The 18,176-nt window shown below is 45.5% G+C and overlaps 1 protein-coding gene across 1 annotated transcript in view; it reads left to right on the top strand.

The window, feature by feature from the left end:
- The window catches only part of LOC144112636 (uncharacterized), a 70,380-nt gene extending 57,004 nt beyond the window's left edge, over positions 1-13,376 (top strand). Inside the window, exons 15-18 of the mRNA XM_077645435.1 lie at positions 1,976-2,161; positions 4,822-5,101; positions 10,066-10,251; positions 12,911-13,376. The gene's annotated coding sequence lies outside the window, so the exon portion shown is untranslated. The remainder of the gene's footprint in view (positions 1-1,975; positions 2,162-4,821; positions 5,102-10,065; positions 10,252-12,910) is intronic.
- The last annotated feature ends 4,800 nt before the right edge of the window (positions 13,377-18,176 follow it).

The raw sequence follows: 18,176 nt of genomic DNA on the forward strand, positions 1-18,176 counted from the left end.
ATGAAATCCATAAATTCAAAGATGAATGCGTAAGCGTTGCCTCAATAGCTCTGCCTGATAAAGAACTACGTTTCCATGATGAGAATAGAAAAACGTGCACAGCAGGTCTTGTGCCACTGTAGACCTGTGCTCAGGAATTGTCATTTTCGTCAATCTGTTTTGTGTATCTGTCTTTTTATTTGAGATTGGTTGCCACTGTATTTAAGTAGTGAAAATCACCTCAATAAACTGGTTGTAAGTTCAGCGCCGTGTCTGTGCACTTGTCACGTCCTTTGTCCCCTGCGCTGCTGAAAAAACCATGTCACACCAACTTGCTCAAGCTTCTACAGTATCAGCGTCAGCGGTAGATCGTGGCTGCTCGACGAGAAAAATAAAAATTTGCGTCGTATTGAATTTGTGCGCGAGAGCGTTAAATGCTTTTCTTGTATTTCTGTCTTCCCCCACATTCAGAGATCATTTCGATGCGTACTTGCTTCGTCGTGGCTCGCAAGGTACAAAACAGGCGCGCTGTTTGCAAATGTGACAGGTCGCCCACCTTTCGATGTAAGCGCGTTTTTAAAGGAAAAAGGGTCGATGCGAGAAGCAGAGCCGGGGGACGCGGAGGCAAGTTGTGACTGGCTCACTGCTTCTGTATGCTTCTAACAATGAGTTAGCTGTATCGCGAAGCAGGAGATGGCTGAATGTAATGCAGCACACAAGTACTAGTTGTTTTTATCAAAGGCAGTGCCCGTATTGCAGTTTGCCGTTCCTGTCTTGTGTATGTATGGACGTCGTCATATTCATGTCGGGCATTTATAAGAATTGAAGTGCCACTCCAACCTGCGTATAACCACAAAAACTGATGCATGGGCTTGTATTAAAGGAATGCAGCTGCAGGTGTCCTTCGCCTGCTGACAGCGTGAAGGTTGAGGAGCCTCAGTTGTTTATTCGTTCTCAGCGAAGACAAAACAGCATGCCTAAAGAATTATTAAGCAAATAGTTAAAGCAAGTATTGTATTCTTTAGTGCGACAGGAAAGCAGTCCATAGAAAAAGCAGCTAGATGAAAATTAGGAAGGACGCACCACATGGCTTAGTTGCTTTGGCGTTCGGCTGCTGATCTCAGGGTCGCGGGTTCGATCCCAATCCTCCTGCAGTGGCAGTATTTCGACGGTGGCAAAGCATAAAAGCAATGGTGCGCTGTGCGACGTCAATGCACGTTGAAGAACCCCATGTGGTCTAAATTAATCCGGAGCCGTCCACTGTGGTGTTCTTCACAGCCCATGTGTTGCTTGAGGATGTTAAACCTGGCATACCACTTCCAAAGTTTGGAAGCCTGATACCTTGGTTATGTAAAGTCTTAATTTGCAGTGCAAGAAATGTTAGCGCTGGTTTACTATTGTGATGCATCCCAGAGCCGAAGTGCTACATAGTTATGTTTTGTAAAACTCGTATGTGTTAATGAATATGAGGGCCGCTGGCAGAGTTTGCTCTGAATTTTTCAGCATTATTCATGGCGTGGTGTGCACAACTCCTCCACTTTTCTGCTGTCACCGTTGGTGGCTTGTTTCTGAGCAGAGCTTCAACCAAAGGAAGCCATAAATCTTTATGCTCATTCTTGGTATCATTCTTAACTTGTACCCAGAGAAACTACATAGGTTAAAGATAAGGTGGGAACCAGAGCTTGACGTTGCCAGCCCTCGCCACAGCGACACCTACATGGTATTTGACAACACACAGTTTGGGCAGCTTCATGATTTATAGGAGCCACATTGCTGGCATCATAGCGTTCCATTAGTGTTCTCTCTGTCAGCCACTGCTGAACTGCTTCTTTGTGTAAAACTGTTGTCGGCATTGCTTCGTCCAGGTGTGAATGACACAACTGCTTGTCTTTCGCTAAGATGTTTCTTTTGGCTGCTTCTGGAGCACATGAGTGCAAACATCTCAAAGTGGTTGCCACCCGTATCTTCATAGCAGTCTTCACCCTTTTTTCTGCAGGAAACATGCAGGCAGCCGTTGATGGGCCTTTCTCACTGCTGATGTGCATCACAATGATGCGGTGGCCCTTCCCTGGCAGCCTGCTCCAGGCCATGGTTGTCCTGATCTTGGCACAAGCAGCACACGCTCGCTGTTCTGTCCTTCCACCAACACTGCGCTTGCTGCCGTTGCACATATCTCATCCAGGTAAATAATCTGGGAACCTACCATCTTGTACCTTAGGTAGCTTTCCTGCCTTGCAAAAGTATCTTCTCTTTCAGTGGGCAGTTAGTGTAATTTTATTGCACGTTTTCTTCTGTCAAACGATGCGTTAGACATTAGGATACATGAATTACCGTGTGGCATTTTCCTACAAGCGGTAAATAATTTGATTGAATTTCTTCTCTCGTGCTGTTTCGGTTTCATTGACTGAACGACGACTGTGACGTCAAGTTGATGTTTTGTTTGCGTGATCTACTAGAAAAACTGTAATATAATCGCTGATATGTATATTCAATTCACCACGACATTTAATCCAGCATGTTCCAAAACATGGAATGACAAGCCTGTCAGTGATTATATTAAAGTTTTTCCAGTTGATCACGTGGCCAAAACATCAACTTGACGTCACAGTCGTCCTTCGGTCGACGAAACCGAAACAGCTTGAAGAAGAAATTCAATTATAAACTATTTAGCGGTCGTACACAAATACCACAGGGTGCTTCATGTATACGAATGTCTAAGATATCGTTTGAAAGAAGAAAACACGCAAGAAAAAATTTGGTGTCTATAGTCCTTAAAGGGGTGCAGACACAAAATTTTAAACGCAATGAACGGCATGAGAGTGAGAGAAAGAAAGACTTTATTGTGCAGAGGAATTCGGGCCTCCCAGGACCCCTGGGTCCCCGCACGACCACACCGCACTCAAACGTTCATGGCTAAAAGGTCCATGACGCTGGCCGCACAGGTGGCGACGATCTTCTGTCATGCCTGATCTGTGGAGCGTAGTGAGGTCTCCCAGTCCTCCCATGTTGGGAGTGGCTCCGGCCTGCCGGGTGGAGGGGGAGCCGGACAGATCCCGAGGATATCAGTCAGGTTTGCCTTCTGTGCATTGCACAGAGGGCAGGAAGGTGGGATGGGTCGGTAGTGGGAGAGGAGAGAGGGGGTAGTTACGGTACGATTTCTTTCATGGGCGTAAGAAGTTGCCATCTCGCAAGTGTCTGGCACAGGCTTTGAGTGGAACATAAGTTATGGTTGTTTTTAATGCTGTCCGATGAACCTCTCGCCATTCCACCCACATTGGGCTGTCTCCGCGGCTAAGTGGTTATGGCGCTTGACTGCTGACCTGAAAGATGCGAGTTCGATTCCGGTCACGGTGGTAGAATTTCGATGGAGATGAAATTCTAGAGGCCCGTGTACCGCGCAATATTGGTGCACATTAAAGAAACGCAGGTGGTGGAAATTTCCGATGCCCTTCACTACAACATCCCTCAGAGCCTGAGTTGCTTTGGGACGTTTAACCCCCATAAACCAAACCATTTCCACCCACATCGAGTGATGTCATGGTGCACTTGCTTTAATTATTGTGACGTCGCTAAACTCAGGTGTTGTTCACTTCAGCGCTGGCGCTGACTGAGACCAAAGGCTTTGTGTACAAAATGGTTTGTAATTTATTTTTCGCACTGTGCACTGGTGTTTTGCGCTTATTTTAGTGATTGCTAGGTCCGTAGGCCTCTTTCAAGGCAAAAATAAACTGACACCGAAAAACTTTGTGTCTGGACTCCTTTAAAGCATATGCCATGCAGTTAGCATCTAACATAGTGCTGGGAAAAGTTGTGCATGCATGACCTCAATGCCAGCTTTGGGAAGTTGTCATACAGGGTGCTACGCCGCTAATCTCCACTTCCTGGCCATTCTGTGCTGGGTGTCGACCACTTCCACATGCTTACTCTTGCCTCTCCTTCTTTCCATGAAACGCTGTCCATGCACAAACACCAAGCATTTTGCTGACAAATGCACATGTTTTATTCACAGTATGTCCCAAGTCTCTATCTTGCCAGAACTGTAGCAATTAAAAATTGTTTCTCATTGCATTACGAGAAAAAAAAACTCCACTTGTTTGCTTCTTAGTCAAGTACCTTAGGGGTACAGCAGACATGTTCAACAAGGAAGATTGTCACCATGCTGGGATCTATGATGAAAGATCGAACGCATTTTACATAGCACCTACTTTGACACAGACGCATGAAAACTATAGGCCATGCTCATGGCATTGGCTGCGCCGCCTGTTGGTCAGGCCGCGAAGCGTGAGCGGGTCGTGTCTGCTGCTCTCCCTGTCCGTTTCAGCACTGTTGTGATGCGCTTGTGTTTTGATATTACATTGTGTGGAGTATTGATTAGTCACGATTATACTTTCATGTAAGTCTTCAGTGACTTAAAGGGTCGTACTTCTGCGTAGCTGGCTGCTCGAAAACTTTTAAAATTTACCAGGAACCTGTCCTTGGGTCCCCTCCGTGCCTTCACTCGTCAGCGGTTTTTTCAGCAGCGCAGAGGACAAAGGACGTGACAAGTGCACAGACACGGCACTGATCTTACAACAGGTTTATTGAGGTGAATTTCACTACTTAAATACAGTGGCAACCAATCTCAAATGAAAAGGCAGATACACAAAACAGATTGACGAAAATGACAATTCCTGAGCACAGGTCTACAGTGGCAAGAGACCAGCTGCGCACGTTTTTCTATTCTCATCAAGGAAACGTAGTTCTTTATCAGACAGAGCTATTGAGGCAGCGCTTACGCATTCATCTTTGAATTTATGGATTTCATGAGCTTCAATGATTTCACGAGTGATTTTGCCTCCACAGAGAATGGCTCTTCCTGAGAGCACACAGCGGCACATCTTCAGCTCATGGTGCGCTTGAATGGCGGCGGTGGTCTCAGACGGCAGAGAGGACTACGGAATTCTTATGGCAGTGCGCGCTGCCGCAGCTTCGAGCCATCACTAAGAAGACGCATCAGGAAAGCTTCAGTCCGGTCCACACCTATGGTGAAGTGTCCTTGCCGGAACAAGTACAAGACGTCCTTAGACGAGGACCAAAGTTCGCCGTGGAACCCAGGCGATCGGCACCGGAACTTCTTGCGATGGTGAGACAAGTTTCCAGCCTAGCAGCGGCTCCTGAAGTGGACCGATGTGTTTCAGATGGAGTGGATATTTGGCAAAGTGTAAACCTACCAGGTGTAGAATTCCAATCAAATTCACCGTTTCGTTTTTAAAGAACAACTCGCTGACCCTATTAGAGGCTGGTAAAGAGGGAGGTTTTGCTGTGATGCCAAAAGGGCTCTATTTATCGAAAGCAGAAAATGCTATCAGTTCGACTTTCCGGCAGAGAAGCGATGTCGCTCTAAGTAAAGTAAAAGCCCGAGCACGGAAAACGTGTGCACAAATGAATTTGGAATTCTTAGCCAAATGTATAGAGAAAAGCAAGGGGTCTTGCTTAAAGATATTCTTCACAGCCAAAACTCACAAGCTGGACTGCCCACTTCGAGCAATAGTCAGCGAGGATGGCACATGACAAAAGTCTGTCGCGTTATTTTTTGCAAGACAAGCTGAACCGCTTAACCATTGACGGCCCTTTTCAGGTGAAGAGTTCTAACCAAGTAATCGCTTTCTTGCAACATAACCCAGCGAAAGGCTTTTCGGCGTCTCTATCGATATAAAAGATTTATATTATTCCCTTACGCAAAAGAAACTGCTGGCAAGCGTTGAAGAATGCATTGATTCCTTTGGTGTGGTAGCTTTCCAGAATTCTGTAGGCATCAGCAATAGCAGCTTCTTGGAACTCCTTACTTTTTACTTTAACTCGACATTTTCCACTTGGAATGAATCTGTTTACCTCCAGAGCAATGGCGTCGGCATTGGTTCATGCATAGCTCCGATACTGAGCGACATTTATCTCGCGCACCATGACAAGCTCCTTGATAGTCAACTCGACGAAAGCGTGGCTCGTGTTTTTAGGTTTGTAGATGATTTTTTAGTTTTGATGACATGTGCAGTTACTGACGCAGGGGCCTCGGTCTCGAAAGTTTTATCAATTTTTCACACCTGTCTTGACCCTCTTGTTTTGACGCATGAAACGCCTTCTGAAGGAAAGTTACGTTTTTTAGATCTTGCCATGTTCCTCAAAAATAGCCATGTGTGCTGGCGTTACGAGCCACGATGCCAGAAGCCCCTCACGCCTTTCGCTTCTGCACATTCTAAGCTTGTAAAGCGCGGCATCGCAAAGTTGTGTTTAAGAAATGGCCTAGAAAAATCATGCCATCATGCGATGCAAGACAGCTATCAAAATCAGGTGGTACGCTTACAAGCAGCAGGATACCCTTCCGACCTTCTGATTGCAATATCAGAGAGCCTGCTAAGAGAAATCATTCGAGCACTCGAGCACTTTCTTAAAGGGCGCGTGCAATTTACATTCGCCAACTGTTGCAGCTCATCGCATACTGACGTCACATCAGGTGTCCCTCAGGGCGCAGGGTTATCACCGTTGTTATTCTTAATCTACATAAATGATCTCCCATCTAACACAATAACCAAACTTTGACTTTTTGCGGATGACTGCGTCGTTTATAACATCATCCATGCCCCTGAAGACACCATTAAGCTACAAAATAATATAGACACAATTGCATCATGGTGTGAAAAATGGCACATGCCACTTAACCTAGACAAATGCCAACTCATGTCCTTTTCTCGTAAACAAACCTCTATTAACTGCACATACCATATTAATTCAACTGCCATTGCCCGAACTTCCTCTTACAAATACCTTGGCGTTCACCTGACATCATCCTTATCATGGGTCACTCATATTAATTCAATATGCTCCCAGGCCTCACGCACTCTTGGTTATCTGCGACGGAACCTAACATCAGCACCACCTGAAGTCAGACAACTAGCTTATCAGACATACGTACGCCCAAAGCTTGAATACGCCTCATCCATCTGGAACCCTTCACAAGCATACCTTACAAATGAATTAGAAGCCGTTTCAAAATCGAGCTGCACGGTTCATCATGTCACAGTACTCGCGTGATAGTAGTGTCACTGCACTAAAACGAGCCCTTTCCCTCCCAAGTCTCCAATCACGTCGCATCGTATCACGCCTAGGCCTCCTTCATTCCTTTTTCTACCGCCCTATTAACAGGCATCCTTTGCTGCAGCCGCCATCAAGAATATCCCCTCGCCTAAACCACACTCATCCCATAGCTCCCAATAAAGGCCGCACATCAGCTATGAATGTTTCATTCTTCCCAGATGCAATAGCCCGATGGAATGCCCTGCCTGATAATATTGCTTCTTGCACAGATCGAGCAATTTTCCCGCACTGAATTAGCGAATCACTGTGTCTTACGTGATGTATTCGGCTTCATCAAATAATTTGATCCTGTGTTACTATCTCCTTTAATGTTTTTAATTTTAATGTTTTAATTTTAATGTTTTGCTTTGTTTTGTTTCATTGCTTTTTGTTTTTGTTTTTGTTTGAGCTGGTACCACATGTTGTACACACTGTTCTTGCCCCCGCCTTATGTAGTGCCCACGGGCCCTTAAGGCTTCAATAAATGAAAATGAAATGAAATGAAATTAATTCAGGCCGCAGAGATTCCACTGAAAGGCCCAAGGAAGAAAAATGAAAGTATGTGGTTATTCCTTATCTACACCGCATTTCACATAATCTGAAAAGGGTGGGAGCGCGTGCCGATGTAAACGTTGTTTTTTCTGCGCTCGATAAGCTCTCCAAACTCTGCCATATTGTAAACAGCAGCAATGAAAGGATGGTTGGCTGCGATAAGAAACACCAAAAAGGTTTTGTACCATGTAGCAGCAATGTTGTGTACAGGTTTCCGCTTACATGTGGCAAGCACTACACGGGGCAAACTGGTCGTTGCCTCAACGACCGGCTCCGGGAACACAACAACAACGTGAGCGGCACCGCTTCCCGTCACCTTGGCATTCATTGCAGAGACTGCACAGAGGAAAGAAAAAAGAACAAAAAACCGCCGTGTTATCCTGTTTTCACTCAGTGTCGAGTGCTGTCAGATAATACAACAAAAATCACTCGTGAAATCATTGAAGCTCATGAAATCCATAAATTCAAAGATGAATGCGTAAGCGTTGCCTCAATAGCTCTGTCTGATAAAGAACTACGTTTCCATGATGAGAATAGAAAAACGTGCACAGCAGGTCTTGTGCCACTGTAGACCTGTGCTCAGGAATTGTCATTTTCGTCAATCTGTTTTGTGTATCTGTCTTTTTATTTGAGATTGGTTGCCACTGTATTTAAGTAGTGAAAATCACCTCAATAAACTGGTTGTAAGTTCAGCGCCGTGTCTGTGCACTTGTCACGTCCTTTGTCCCCTGCGCTGCTGAAAAAACCATGTCACACCAACTTGCCCAAGCTTCTACAGTAGCAGCGTCAGCGGTAGATCGTGGCTGCTCGACGAGAAAAATAAAAATTTGCGTCGTATTGAATTTGTGCGCGAGAGCGTTAAATGCTTTTCTTGTATTTCTGTCTTCCCCCACATTCAGAGATCATTTCGATGCGTACTTGCTTCGTCGTGGCTCGCAAGGTACAAAACAGGCGCGCTGTTTGCAAATGTGACAGGTCGCCCACCTTTCGATGTAAGCGCGTTTTTAAAGGAAAAAGGGTCGATGCGAGAAGCAGAGCCGGGGGACGCGGAGGCAAGTTGTGACTGGCTCACTGCTTCTGTATGCTTCTAACAATGAGTTAGCTGTATCGAGAAGCAGGAGATGGCTGAATGTAATGCAGCACACAAGTACTAGTTGTTTTTATCAAAGGCAGTGCCCGTATTGCAGTTTGCCGTTCCTGTCTTGTGTATGTATGGACGTCGTCATATTCATGTCGGGCATTTATAAGAATTGAAGTGCCACTCCAACCTGCGTATAACCACAAAAACTGATGCATGGGCTTGTATTAAAGGAATGCAGCTGCAGGTGTCCTTCGCCTGCTGACAGCGTGAAGGTTGAGGAGCCTCAGTTGTTTATTCGTTCTCAGCGAAGACAAAACAGCATGCCTAAAGAATTATTAAGCGAATAGTTAAAGCAAATATTGTATTCTTTAGTGCGACAGGAAAGCAGTCCATAGAAAAAGCAGCTAGATGAAAATTAGGAAGGACGCAACACATGGCTTAGTTGCTTTGGCGTTCGGCTGCTGATCTCAGGGTCGCGGGTTCGATCCCAATCCTCCTGCAGTGGCAGTATTTCGACGGTGGCAAAGCATAAAAGCAATGGTGCGCTGTGCGACGTCAATGCACGTTGAAGAACCCCATGTGGTCTAAATTAATCCGGAGCCGTCCACTGTGGTGTTCTTCACAGCCCATGTGTTGCTTGAGGATGTTAAACCTGGCATACCAGTTCCAAAGTTTGGAAGCCTGATACCTTGGTTATGTAAAGTCTTAATTTGCAGTGCAAGAAATGTTAGCGCTGGTTTACTATTGTGATGCATCCCAGAGCCGAAGTGCTACATAGTTATGTTTTGTAAAACTCGTATGTGTTAATGAATATGAGGGCCGCTGGCAGAGTTTGCTCTGAATTTTTCAGCATTATTCATGGCGTGGTGTGCACAACTCCTCCACTTTTCTGCTGTCACCGTTGGTGGCTTGTTTCTGAGCAGAGCTTCAACCAAAGGAAGCCATAAATCTTTATGCTCATTCTTGGTATCATTCTTAACTTGTACCCAGAGAAACTACATAGGTTAAAGATAAGGTGGGAACCAGAGCTTGACGTTGCCAGCCCTCGCCACAGCGACACCTACATGGTATTTGACAACACACAGTTTGGGCAGCTTCATGATTTATAGGAGCCACATTGCTGGCATCATAGCGTTCCATTAGTGTTCTCTCTGTCAGCCACTGCTGAACTGCTTCTTTGTGTAAAACTGTTGTCGGCATTGCTTCGTCCAGGTGTGAATGACACAACTGCTTGTCTTTCGCTAAGATGTTTCTTTTGGCTGCTTCTGGAGCACATGAGTGCAAACATCTCAAAGTGGTTGCCACCCGTATCTTCATAGCAGTCTTCACCCTTTTTTCTGCAGGAAACATACAGGCAGCCGTTGATGGGCCTTTCTCACTGCTGTTGTGCATCACAATGATGCGGTGGCCCTTCCCTGGCAGCCTGCTCCAGGCCATGGTTGTCCTGATCTTGGCACAAGCAGCACACGCTCGCTGTTCTGTCCTTCCACCAACACTGCGCTTGCTGCCGTTGCACATATCTCATCCAGGTAAATAATCTGGGAACCTACCATCTTGTACCTCAGGTAGCTTTCCTGCCTTGCAAAAGTATCTTCTCTTTCAGTGGGCAGTTAGTGTAATTTTATTGCACGTTTTCTTCTGTCAAACGATGCGTTAGACATTAGGATACATGAATTACCGTGTGGCATTTTCCTACAAGCGGTAAATAATTTGATTGAATTTCTTCTCTCGTGCTGTTTCGGTTTCATTGACTGAACGATGACTGTGACGTCAAGTTGATGTTTTGTTCGCGTGATCTACTAGAAAAACTGTAATATAATCGCTGATATGTACATTCAATTCACCACGACATTTAATCCAGCATGTTCCAAAACATGGAATGACAAGCCTGTCAGTGATTATATTAAAGTTTTTCCAGTTGATCACGTGGCCAAAACATCAACTTGACGTCACAGTCGTCCTTCGGTCGACGAAACCGAAACAGCTTGAAGAAGAAATTCAATTATAAACTATTTAGCGGTCGTACACAAATACCACAGGGTGCTTCATGTATACGAATGTCTAAGATATCGTTTGAAAGAAGAAAACACGCAAGAAAAAATTTGGTGTCTATAGTCCTTAAAGGGGTGCAGACACAAAATTTTAAACGCAATGAACGGCATGAGAGTGAGAGAAAGAAAGACTTTATTGTGCAGAGGAATTCGGGCCTCCCAGGACCCCTGGGTCCCCGCACGACCACACCGCACTCAAACGTTCATGGCTAAAAGGTCCATGACGCTGGCCGCACAGGTGGCGACGATCTTCTGTCATGCCTGATCTGTGGAGCGTAGTGAGGTCTCCCAGTCCTCCCATGTTGGGAGTGGCTCCGGCCTGCCGGGTGGAGGGGGAGCCGGACAGATCCCGAGGATATCAGTCAGGTTTGCCTTCTGTGCATTGCACAGAGGGCAGGAAGGTGGGATGGGTCGGTAGTGGGAGAGGAGAGAGGGGGTAGTTACGGTACGATTTCTTTCATGGGCGTAAGAAGTTGCCATCTCGCAAGTGTCTGGCACAGGCTTTGAGTGGAACATAAGTTATGGTTGTTTTTAATGCTGTCCGATGAACCTCTCGCCATTCCACCCACATTGGGCTGTCTCCGCGGCTAAGTGGTTATGGCGCTTGACTGCTGACCTGAAAGATGCGAGTTCGATTCCGGTCACGGTGGTAGAATTTCGATGGAGATGAAATTCTAGAGGCCCGTGTACCGCGCAATATTGGTGCACATTAAAGAAACGCAGGTGGTGGAAATTTCCGATGCCCTTCACTACAACATCCCTCAGAGCCTGAGTTGCTTTGGGACGTTTAACCCCCATAAACCAAACCATTTCCACCCACATCGAGTGATGTCATGGTGCACTTGCTTTAATTATTGTGACGTCGCTAAACTCAGGTGTTGTTCACTTCAGCGCTGGCGCTGACTGAGACCAAAGGCTTTGTGTACAAAATGGTTTGTAATTTATTTTTCGCACTGTGCACTGGTGTTTTGCGCTTATTTTAGTGATTGCTAGGTCCGTAGGCCTCTTTCAAGGCAAAAATAAACTGACACCGAAAAACTTTGTGTCTGGACTCCTTTAAAGCATATGCCATGCAGTTAGCATCTAACATAGTGCTGGGAAAAGTTGTGCATGCATGACCTCAATGCCAGCTTTGGGAAGTTGTCATACAGGGTGCTGCGCCGCTAATCTCCACTTCCTGGCCATTCTGTGCTGGGTGTCGACCACTTCCACATGCTTACTCTTGCCTCTCCTTCTTTCCATGAAACGCTGTCCATGCACAAACACCAAGCATTTTGCTGACAAATGCACATGTTTTATTCACAGTATGTCCCAAGTCTCTATCTTGCCAGAACTGTAGCAATTAAAAATTGTTTCTCATTGCATTACGAGAAAAAAAACTCCACTTGTTTGCTTCTTAGTCAAGTACCTTAGGGGTACAGCAGACATGTTCAACAAGGAAGATTGTCACCATGCTGGGATCTATGATGAAAGATCGAACGCATTTTACATAGCACCTACTTTGACACAGACGCATGAAAACTATAGGCCATGCTCATGGCATTGGCTGCGCCGCCTGTTGGTCAGGCCGCGAAGCGTGAGCGGGTCGTGTCTGCTGCTCTCCCTGTCCGTTTCAGCGCTGTTGTGATGCGCTTGTGTTTTGATATTACATTGTGTGGAGTATTGATTAGTCACGATTATACTTTCATGTAAGTCTTCAGTGACTTAAAGGGTCGTACTTCTGCGTAGCTGGCTGCTCGAAAACTTTTAAAATTTACCAGGAACCTGTCCTTGGGTCCCCTCCGTGCCTTCACTCGTCAGCGGTTTTTTCAGCAGCGCAGGGGACAAAGGACGTGACAAGTGCACAGACACGGCACTGATCTTACAACAGGTTTATTGAGGTGAATTTCACTACTTAAATACAGTGGCAACCAATCTCAAATGAAAAGGCAGATACACAAAACAGATTGACGAAAATGACAATTCCTGAGCACAGGTCTACAGTGGCAAGAGACCAGCTGCGCACGTTTTTCTATTCTCATCAAGGAAACGTAGTTCTTTATCAGACAGAGCTATTGAGGCAGCGCTTACGCATTCATCTTTGAATTTATGGATTTCATGAGCTTCAATGATTTCACGAGTGATTTTGCCTCCACAGAGAATGGTTCTTCCTGAGAGCACACAGCGGCACATCTTCAGCTCATGGTGCGCTTGAATGGCGGCGGTGGTCTCAGACGGCAGAGAGGACTACGGAATTCTTATGGCAGTGCGCGCTGCCGCAGCTTCGAGCCATCACTAAGAAGACGCATCAGGAAAGCTTCAGTCCGGTCCACACCTATGGTGAAGTGTCCTTGCCGGAACAAGTACAAGACGTCCTTAGACGAGGACCAAAGTTCGCCGTGGAACCCAGGCGATCGGCACCGGAACTTCTTGCGATGGTGAGACAAGTTTCCAGCCTAGCAGCGGCTCCTGAAGTGGACCGATGTGTTTCAGATGGAGTGGATATTTGGCAAAGTGTAAACCTACCAGGTGTAGAATTCCAATCAAATTCACCGTTTCGTTTTTAAAGAACAACTCGCTGACCCTATTAGAGGCTGGTAAAGAGGGAGGTTTTGCTGTGATGCCAAAAGGGCTCTATTTATCGAAAGCAGAAAATGCTATCAGTTGGACTTTCCGGCAGAGAAGCGATGTCGCTCTAAGTAAAGTAAAAGCCCGAGCACGGAAAACGTGTGCACAAATGAATTTGGAATTCTTAGCCAAGTGTATAGAGAAAAGCAAGGGGTCTTGCTTAAAGATATTCTTCACAGCCAAAACTCACAAGCTGGACTGCCCACTTCGAGCAATAGTCACCGAGGATGGCACATGACAAAAGTCTGTCGCGTTATTTTTTGCAAGACAAGCTGAACCGCTTAACCATTGACGGCCCTTTTCAGGTGAAGAGTTCTAACCAAGTAATCGCTTTCTTGCAACATAACCCAGCGAAAGGCTTTTCGGCGTCTCTATCGATATAAAAGATTTATATTATTCCCTTCCGCAAAAGAAACTGCTGGCAAGCGTTGAAGAATGCATTGATTCCTTTGGTGTGGTAGCTTTCCAGAATTCTGTAGGCATCAGCAATAGCAACTTCTTGGAACTCCTTACTTTTTACTTTAACTCGACATTTTCCACTTGGAATGAATCTGTTTACCTCCAGAGCAATGGCGTCGGCATTGGTTCATGCATAGCTCCGATACTGAGCGACATTTATCTCGCGCACCATGACAAGCTCCTTGATAGTCAACTCGACGAAAGCGTGGCTCGTGTTTTTAGGTTTGTAGATGATTTTTTAGTTTTGATGACATGTGCAGTTACTGACGCAGGGGCCTCGGTCTCGAAAGTTTTATCAATTTTTCACACCTGTCTTGACCCTCTTGTTTTGACGCATGAAACGCCTTCTGAAGGAAAGTTACGTTTTTTAGATCTTGCCATGTTCCTAAAAAATAGCCATGTGTGCTGGCGTTACGAGCCACGATGCCAGAAGCCCCTCACGCCTTTCGCTTCTGCACATTCTAAGCTTGTAAAGCGCGGCATCGCAAAGTTGTGTTTAAGAAATGCCCTAGAAAAATCATGCCATCATGCGATGCAAGACAGCTACTATCAAAATCAGGTGGTACGCTTACAAGCAGCAGGATACCCTTCCGACCTTCTGATTGCAATATCAGAGAGCCTGCTAAGAGAAATCATTCGAGCACTCGAGCACTTTCTTAAAGGGCGCGTGCAATTTACATTCGCCAACTGTTGCAGCTCATCGCATACTGACGTCACATCAGGTGTCCCTCAGGGCGCAGGGTTATCACCGTTGTTATTCTTAATCTACATAAATGATCTCCCATCTAACACAATAACCAAACTTTGACTTTTTGCGGATGACTGCGTCGTTTATAACATCATCCATGCCCCTGAAGACACCATTAAGCTACAAAATAATATAGACACAATTGCATCATGGTGTGAAAAATGGCACATGCCACTTAACCTAGACAAATGCCAACTCATGTCCTTTTCTCGTAAACAAACCTCTATTAACTGCACATACCATATTAATTCAACTCCCATTGCCCGAACTTCCTCTTACAAATACCTTGGCGTTCACCTGACATCATCCTTATCATGGGTCACTCATATTAATTCAATATGCTCCCAGGCCTCACGCACTCTTGGTTATCTGCGACGGAACCTAACATCAGCACCACCTGAAGTCAGACAACTAGCTTATCAGACATACGTACGCCCAAAGCTTGAATACGCCTCATCCATCTGGAACCCTTCACAAGCATACCTTACAAATGAATTGGAAGCCGTTCAAAATCGAGCTGCACGGTTCATCATGTCACAGTACTCGCGTGATAGTAGTGTCACTGCACTAAAACGAGCCCTTTCCCTCCCAAGTCTCCAATCACGTCGCATCGTATCACGCCTAGGCCTCCTTCATTCCTTTTTCTACCGCCCTATTAACAGGCATCCTTTGCTGCAGCCGCCATCAAGAATATCCCCTCGCCTAAACCACACTCATCCCATAGCTCCCAATAAAGGCCGCACATCAGCTATGAATGTTTCATTCTTCCCAGATGCAATAGCCCGATGGAATGCCCTGCCTGATACTAATATTGCTTCTTGCACAGATCGAGCAATTTTCCCGCACTGAATTAGCGAATCACCTGTGTCTTACGTGATGTATTCGGCTTCATCAAATAATTTGATCCTGTGTTACTATCTCCTTTAATGTTTTTAATTTTAATGTTTTAATTTTAATGTTTTGCTTTGTTTTGTTTCATTGCTTTTTGTTTTTGTTTTTGTTGAGCTGGTACCATATGTTGTACACACTGTTCTTGCCCCCGCCTTATGTAATGCCCACGGGCCCTTAAGGCTTCAATAAATGAAAATGAAATGAAATGAAATTAATTCAGGCCGCAGAGATTCCACTGAAAGGCCCAAGGAAGAAAAATGAAAGTATGTGGTTATTCCTTATCTACACCGCATTTCACATAATCTGAAAAGGGTGGGAGCGCGTGCCGATGTAAACGTTGTTTTTTCTGCGCCCGATAAGCTCTCCAAACTCTGCCATATTGTAAACAGCAGCAATGAAAGGATGGTTGGCTGCGATAAGAAACACCAAAAAGGTTTTGTACCATGTAGCAGCAATGTTGTGTACAGGTTTCCGCTTACATGTGGCAAGCACTACACGGGGCAAACTGGTCGTTGCCTCAACGACCGGCTCCGGGAACACAACAACGTGAGCGGCACCGCTTCCCGTCACCTTGGCATTCATTGCAGAGACTGCACAGAGGAAAGAAAAAAGAACAAAAAACCGCCGTGTTATCCTGTTTTCACTCAGTGTCGAGTGCTGTCAGATAATACAACAAAAATCACTCGTGAAATCATTGAAGCTCATGAAATCCATAAATTCAAAGATGAATGCGTAAGCGTTGCCTCAATAGCTCTGTCTGATAAAGAACTACGTTTCCATGATGAGAATAGAAAAACGTGCACAGCAGGTCTTGTGCCACTGTAGACCTGTGCTCAGGAATTGTCATTTTCGTCAATCTGTTTTGTGTATCTGTCTTTTTATTTGAGATTGGTTGCCACTGTATTTAAGTAGTGAAAATCACCTCAATAAACTGGTTGTAAGTTCAGCGCCGTGTCTGTGCACTTGTCACGTCCTTTGTCCCCTGCGCTGCTGAAAAAACCATGTCACACCAACTTGCCCAAGCTTCTACAGTATCAGCGTCAGCGGTAGATCGTGGCTGCTCGACGAGAAAAATAAAAATTTGCGTCGTATTGAATTTGTGCGCGAGAGCGTTAAATGCTTTTCTTGTATTTCTGTCTTCCCCCACATTCAGAGATCATTTCGATGCGTACTTGCTTCGTCGTGGCTCGCAAGGTACAAAACAGGCGAGCTGTTTGCAAATGTGACAGGTCGCCCACCTTTCGATGTAAGCGCGTTTTTAAAGGAAAAAGGGCCGATGCGAGAAGCAGAGCCGGGGGACGCGGAGGCAAGTTGTGACTGGCTCACTGCTTCTGTATGCTTCTAACAATGAGTTAGCTGTATCGAGAAGCAGGAGATGGCTGAATGTAATGCAGCACACAAGTACTAGTTGTTTTTATCAAAGGCAGTGCCCGTATTGCAGTTTGCCGTTCCTGTCTTGTGTATGTATGGACGTCGTCATATTCATGTCGGGCATTTATAAGAATTGAAGTGCCACTCCAACCTGCGTATAACCACAAAAACTGATGCATGGGCTTGTATTAAAGGAATGCAGCTGCAGGTGTCCTTCGCCTGCTGACAGCGTGAAGGTTGAGGAGCCTCAGTTGTTTATTCGTTCTCAGCGAAGACAAAACAGCATTGCTAAAGAATTATTAAGCGAATAGTTAAAGCAAGTATTGTATTTTTTAGTGCGACAGGAAAGCAGTCCATAGAAAAAGCAGCTAGATGAAAATTAGGAAGGACGCACCACATGGCTTAGTTGCTTTGGCGTTGGGCTGCTGATCTCAGGGTCGCGGGTTCGATCCCAATCCTCCTGCAGTGGCAGTATTTCGACGGTGGCAAAGCATAAAAGCAATGGTGCGCTGTGCGACGTCAATGCACGTTGAAGAACCCCATGTGGTCTAAATTAATCCGGAGCCGTCCACTGTGGTGTTCTTCACAGCCCATGTGTTGCTTGAGGATGTTAAACCTGGCATACCACTTCCAAAGTTTGGAAGCCTGATACCTTGGTTATGTAAAGTCTTAATTTGCAGTGCAAGAAATGTTAGCGCTGGTTTACTATTGTGATGCATCCCAGAGCCGAAGTGCTACATAGTTATGTTTTGTAAAACTCGTATGTGTTAATGAATATGAGGGCCGCTGGCAGAGTTTGCTCTGAATTTTTCAGCATTATTCATGGCGTGGTGTGCACAACTCCTCCACTTTTCTGCTGTCACCGTTGGTGGCTTGTTTCTGAGCAGAGCTTCAACCAAAGGAAGCCATAAATCTTTATGCTCATTCTTGGTATCATTCTTAACTTGTACCCAGAGAAACTACATAGGTTAAAGATAAGGTGGGAACCAGAGCTTGACGTTGCCAGCCCTCGCCACAGCGACACCTACATGGTATTTGACAACACACAGTTTGGGCAGCTTCATGATTTATAGGAGCCACATTGCTGGCATCATAGCGTTCCATTAGTGTTCTCTCTGTCAGCCACTGCTGAACTGCTTCTTTGTGTAAAACTGTTGTCGGCATTGCTTCGTCCAGGTGTAAATGACACAACTGCTTGTCTTTCGCTAAGATGTTTCTTTTGGCTGCTTCTGGAGCACATGAGTGCAAACATCTCAAAGTGGTTGCCACCCGTATCTTCATAGCAGTCTTCACCCTTTTTTCTGCAGGAAACATACAGGCAGCCGTT

This window comes from Amblyomma americanum, chromosome 1, assembly GCF_052857255.1.
Source record: "Amblyomma americanum isolate KBUSLIRL-KWMA chromosome 1, ASM5285725v1, whole genome shotgun sequence".
Taxonomy (NCBI): domain Eukaryota; kingdom Metazoa; phylum Arthropoda; class Arachnida; order Ixodida; family Ixodidae; genus Amblyomma; species Amblyomma americanum.